Genomic DNA, 6,598 nt, shown 5'->3' with positions numbered 1-6,598 from the left:
TGCACACTGTGCCTTCTGATACAATTTCTATAGTAGTGATTTTAGTTAGTGTCTATACTTTTCATCTGTATTTGTTCAGAAATTCAAAATTCTATTATAATACAGATGTGAGGACTTGTACCAGTTCCACCCAGTGTCATATATATTTGTATGAAGGGAGGATAACAGAGCTTGTGATGAGTGGGGGAATTTGTTTCTTCTCATTATCATTCTTCCTGCTCTAGAGTTGCTTGGCAAACTTTAGAATGTTCTTCAAAGTTCAGTGAGCTACTAGATGCATGCTTACTATGTCCTTGAGAAGTTCTTGTATTTCATTTTTTGTCCTAGAACTAGAACTGAGCATAAGAGAAATATATTGGAAATAAAATGTAAATGCAAATAGATTTCCTCAGGTGACTTGGATTGTGGCAGACATTTTTGGTTCACTAAACCAGCTGAAATAATAATATTTGGGGCATAGCTGGAATTGTATTGAACTTCAGTGTAGTTTAGTCTATTCTATGTATACTCTGGGTGATTAAATTTAGTTTAGCCTAAGACTTTATGTTGACTCCACAAACCCTTTCAGAAGCTATCTCTTCTATTTCTCTTACAATGATCACAAACCCTTTGGTTCTCAGGCACTGGGGTCAAAATTTGACAAGGAGTAGAATGAAATTGTTATTGCTATATAGGTTTAGGTTTAAAAAGGTATAATATATTTGTTTCTTTTTAGTCATTGTATTTCTTGAGTTCATGTGCCCATTTTCAATCTTGTTATTTCTAAAACAAACTAAATTAAAGCAAGGAACTCTTCATTCAGTGATCTGTATGAATACTGACTAAAGTTGAATTACTGTTATAAAGAGAAATCCTTAAGTTAAAGTAAAATGGAAAGAAATGCAAATGCTCTTGTTTTTAACAAAGACATATTATAATGGCTTCCCTGAAAAAAGTTGTGATAGTTTAGAGATTTTACAAGCCAAACTCACTATTACAATACACTAGCTAAGGGAAATTAATTACGTCTTGTTAGAAAGCTGTTGCTGGAGGTCCAGCATCACTTAATGTCATCCCATGGATCATGGATTGACAACATGATCAATAGATATGATGCTTTATTTCAGAGAAAATCTAAGGAGAAGACAGAATCAAAGGTCTTCAGGTCTTCAGTAGTTAGCTTCAGATCACTGGTCTGTGAGTCTAGAGGTACTGAAGTATAGATTAGTGGTTATCAAATTTAATGCTAGTTAAAATTATCTTGAGGGTTTACTAAAACAAAAATAACTTTGTATGGAAACAAAAATATGTATGCCTCACCTGCTAGAAAAGTCTTACTCTGTAGATCTAGTATGGGCTCACCTAGAGGTTCCCAGGTAATGCTGATACTGTTAGTCTGAGAAATTACAAATTGAGATTTCTACCATGTATGTTTAAAAAAAAATTCTACCATATTTATATGTGATAACCTATGGATCTAGTCGGCTATAAACTATAATTTAAAATTGGCAAGAAGGGTGGGAATAGTTACTGAAGAGCTACTGTATATAATGTCCTTCCTGGATGCTGTACACTGACAGTTCATTTAAATGAACTTTAACTTCATTATATCTACTCTTTTTTTTTTTAAGTCAGAAAATGGAACTTGGCTATTTCCCCTTCCCAGGGTGATCCATGCATCCCTCTTTGGGTCCTCCTTGTTAGCCAGCTTCTCTGCAGCTCTGAGTGTAGTCTGGTGAGTAAACTGGGAATGAGGGGTAGGCAATGGAAGGTAGGAGATGGGGAATGAGAACATGTGGGAACAGGGTGGTCGAGCTGCAACAGGTATGGAGGGGGAATGCAATGAAAGAGATACCATGATAGAGGGAGACATCATGGGTATAGGGAGAAACTGGGTGCTAAGGAAATTCCCAGGAATCCACAAGGATGACTCCAGATTAGACTAACTAGCAACAGTGGAGAGGGTGCCTGAACTAGCTTACCCTAGTAATCAGATCGGTAAATACCCTAACTGTCATCATAGAGCCTTTCTCCAGTAACTGATGGAAGCAGATGCAAAGATCCACAGCCAAACACCAAGCTGAGCTCCAGGAGTCCAGTTGAAGAGAGGGAAGAGGGATTCTATGAGCATGGGGTATCAATATCATGATAGGGAAACCTACAGAGACAACCAAACCCAAACTAGTGGGAACTCATGAAATTTAGACAAATACCTGTGGAGCCTGCATGGGCCTGGAGTAGGCCCTCTGCATAAGCGAGACAGTTGTGTAGCTTGGTCTGCTTAAGGGACCCCCTAGCAGTAGGATCAGAATCCATCTCTAGTGCATGAGCAAGCTTTTTGGAGCCCAATACTTATGATGGGACACCTAGCACAGCCTTGCGGCAGGGGGAGGGGCTTGGACTTGCCGCTACTGAATGTACCAGGCTCTGCTGACTCCCCATGGGAGGAGGCCTTACCTTCTTGTAGGAGAGAATGGGGTGGATTTCGGGGGGAGGCTGGAGGAGGAAGAGGAGGGAAGAGGGGGATCCGTGATTGGTATGTAAAATGAATAAAAAACTTAATAAAAAATAAAACAATTCTGACAATTAAAAAGAAAATGGAACTTGGCAAATAAACTTTCTCAAGACAACACAACTTTTAGGCATCAGTTATGCCATTCAAATCCAGACCTGTGTAGCTTCAGAGGTTACACATTTTCCACTAGATCACATAGGTAAATATTTTATGTTTTAAAACATAAATATAGCCGGGCGGTGGTGGCGCACGCCTTTAATCCCAGCACTCGGGAGGCAGAGCCAGGCGGATCTTTGTGAGTTCGAGGCCAGCCTGGGCTACCAAGTGAGTTCCAGGAAAGGCGCAAAGCTACACAGAGAAACCCTGTCTCGAAAAACCAAAAAAAAAAAAAAAAAAAACATAAATATATATTGCTTGGAGAAGCAGTATCATATAGAAGAAGTGAAATGCAATGAATTATCAGGAAAATCATGCCTTATTCCTGGTTGCTGTTAATATCATTCATTGATCAATCAGTTCATGCAGCTCTATCAATTCATTTACCTATCCATTACTCACTACCCAAATGTCTATCCATAACCCACTAATCAATGAATTCTCCTCATTAACTCATTCATCAAACTGAGTATTTCAGCCTAATACTTTCCCTTCTTTAATTGAACGCGATGTGATGTGATGTGTGTGTGTGTGTGTGTGTGTGTGTGTGTGTGTGTGTGTGTGTGTGTATGCATTTGTGGGGATGAGTGCAGGCACATGTGTGCCGTGGGGCATGTGCGGATGTATGAGGACAATCTTAGGTTTCAGTCCTCACCTTCCATCTTGTTTGAAACAGGATCTTCTTGTTTGCCTCTGCATATGCCAGACTAACTGGCCTGAGAGTTTCTGTGTCTCTCCTGTCTTTGTTTGCCACCTTGCTTCAGGATTTCTGGCATTGCAGATTCACCAGGCTGTGTGTGGATTATGGGGATTCAAATCCTCTGTGTACTTTCTCAGAGAGCAGTTTACTAAATCAGCCGCCGCCCTAACCCTGCTTTCCCTTCTCAAGGTTTCACTTACCTCGGAAGTACAACAAGAAGTTTATACTACATGATAGTTAAGGTTGCTTCTATCCTCTAAAGCCAGATGATGCCTCAAGCCTTTTCAAGTAATAAAACTTAAAGGCATTTTTAGGCAAACAGAGTGGACTATCCCTAATAAAATTGAATTCACAGGAAAATTCCTGTAGAGTTACTGAGGGACATTGCATGCAAATGAAAACCACACCTTTCTGTTAGTGCTGCAAATTATCCTTTTCACAAAGAATGAGCGTCTTTGAAGAGCATGATAATTATAGTAGTGATGTTAAATATTTCATGAAAATATGAACAACAAATTGACAAAAAGCTAGGTTCCAATAATTTCAAGGATCCTTAGGCATTAAAGCATTTATACTTAATAAATGCTTAAAAACCAAATGGGGAAATTGTGACCATTATGAATACTTAGATTTTGAATTTTCAAACTAAATTGAGAAATGTTATATTCTTTATGAAGAGTTATTTTCATCTGATATTTAAAATTGTCCGTTGTTCAAAACTCTAACTATTCTGTGCACTTTAAGGAAACTTGTGAGAGGTTCACATGCAAAACGAACGGGGGCACAATAACAACACACAACAATATAAATGGAACCATGTGAGTGGGGATTGTGAAATGCCAGTGATAGTCAAGCTTTTGCAAGTAAATGCCAGATTTGTCTGGGATTGAATTACAGTGTGAAATGACCTCATTCCTTACACAGACCTTGCGTTTGGGGCTAGGTTTGGAAAAAAAGATTATGCTTTTTTAAAAATATTAAAATTATTATTTTTTTTTTTACCATACCTATGTCTGTAGCCTTCACTTTGGGACTTCAAAGATTTACCAGTAATAATTTATATCCTTGGATATCCTTCTGTACTTGAAGAAAAATAATGCTTATCAAAACTGCCCCACCAGTCAGCCAAAGATGACCCATCATTGAAATCATTATGTATTACACTTTATGTGTATCAAGATAGGAGATTCATTGTCTGCAGCATTCCTAAAACCAGAGGGGATTGTAAAAGTTTATGGATTTTATGTCTTCTTTTCGAATATTCTTTCCCATTGTTTATAATTTCAAAAAAGGAACAAATTAAACCCAAGATCTTGAAGAGAAATATATTTACTTTGTATAGAAAGTATTTGATCATACACTGGATTTCACGTTTTTTTCTTTGTTTTGTTTTTTTAGTTTGATGGATTTGTTGCAAGAAACAGATACTACCAGGTTAAACTCTTGGATGTCACCAATCCTTACAGAATGTTCACAAAGTTCTCTAGAGCAAGGCTTGTTATGATCAACTGACAGCTGCCCAGAGAGTGTTTCTTCTTAAAGGGGAAATGAACCTTTGTTTTGCTTAAGGAATTTATCCCCTAACCTGAGAAAAATGTCCAGGCTCCTGTCATGATACCATAGACTTGAAAAAAATACTGTAGTATTTGAGCTCTTTCCAATATTCAGAGAAAGGCAAAGAAGAATGATTTTGTCTTATCCTCAAAGGGAAAAGTTGGCAGCACACTAAATATTCTGTGTGAAGTGAAGCAGTTGAAGAAACACCATGTTCTTCTATTGGTTCAGTTTTGATAGCAGCTATGATTTTCAATAGTTATAGGAGACCAAAAATGTTCTGCTGACTTTGGAAGAAAATGAATTGATTCAGCTGTTCAGTGAACAGCAGATGGCTTGGGGTACTGCTTTTCTTTGCTCTGTATTCACAGTTATTGCTACACTTTATCTGGAGTTCTTTATATGGTGAAAACAACTGGGATTTTCTGCAGGTAGAACAATGACCCCTTTAGATTTTAACTTGTTATCACAGTTAAAAGGTCTTACAAGTCTAAAACTGAAGTAACTCCCTGTAGCCAAGTGATTTGACATAGTTAGGAAATAAGATGATAGATTTTGTCCAATATGTAGGCTTTTGACTGCATCTCCTAAATACGAGTCCTCATAGTGATTCCTGGCCAAGTCTTGAGCAACAAGTCTAACCTCATTTTTTTGCTTTCATTTAGGTTTTTAACCTCCTTTTATTCACATTTTTATTTGCTCAATGAGATAATAGACTGGGACTGTCTCGTTTGGGTGGGACATTTTAAGCAGTTTCAGAAGTTTTGTGCTCATAAAGGCATGCCTGGATCTGTCCAGGAATTTCATAATTATTTTTGCTAATGGTAAATGAAAACATGCCGTAATGGATTTGGTTTCCTTCCATGGATGTTAGCATGAATGTCCAGATTTAAAAAGAAGATGGTTAAACTGACCATAAAGCCTCAGGTTAAATTCAATGTGGTGTCATGGAAAGAACATTCACTGTTGGACAAATTATCTAATTTTCTGTGTCATGGTTTTCTAATTTGTCAAGTGGACTCTAACACCTTCTGACTAATCTTCGGGGATGTTATAAAGATTAAATAAGGGACAACTTGAACATATTTTACAACATATAAATTCCATGTAACTAAAATTATTTACTTCATTAGTTTTTGCAATAGAGGTAGTATTTTAATATAGTTTCATTATTTTACAGATAAAGAATCTGTATAAAAACAAGTTTAATAAGATCACCAACCAGTAAGTTGCAAAACCAGGTCTAAATCCCAAGTGATGTGATACTTACTCTAGAAACCTAAAAATACAGAATTCTAGAGCCTGCTGGAAACAAAACTATTGGCACTATGTATATTACTCTCTGGTTGATCAGTTCTGTGAATGGAAAACTTCTTAGAAGGAAACATTTTATTTTAGTTGGAAAATAGTTATAAGAAAGTTAACATTCCACATCTCTTTATAACTTCTGTGTACTGGTTCTTGTTTTGGTCTTGATGACTGAAGGTAATAAACTCAGTTCCTTTTCACCTGACAGGCTTTGAAATATTTCAGGGTAGTTGTTGTGTACCTATGCTTATAATTTGTAGGCAAAGGTAACTCAATTTCTTTTAGCTATTTATTTATAATTAAAAAAATAGAGTAGTTTGTTTAGCACCTGCCATGTGCCAGGTCCTATGTCACATGCTGAAAATGTTCAAGTAGATAAGATGCAA

The sequence above is a fragment of the Peromyscus maniculatus genome, chromosome X (assembly GCF_049852395.1).
Source record: "Peromyscus maniculatus bairdii isolate BWxNUB_F1_BW_parent chromosome X, HU_Pman_BW_mat_3.1, whole genome shotgun sequence".
NCBI lineage: Eukaryota > Metazoa > Chordata > Mammalia > Rodentia > Cricetidae > Peromyscus > Peromyscus maniculatus.
The sequence above is the reverse complement of the archived record's forward strand: the minus strand, read 5'-3'. Positions refer to the sequence as shown.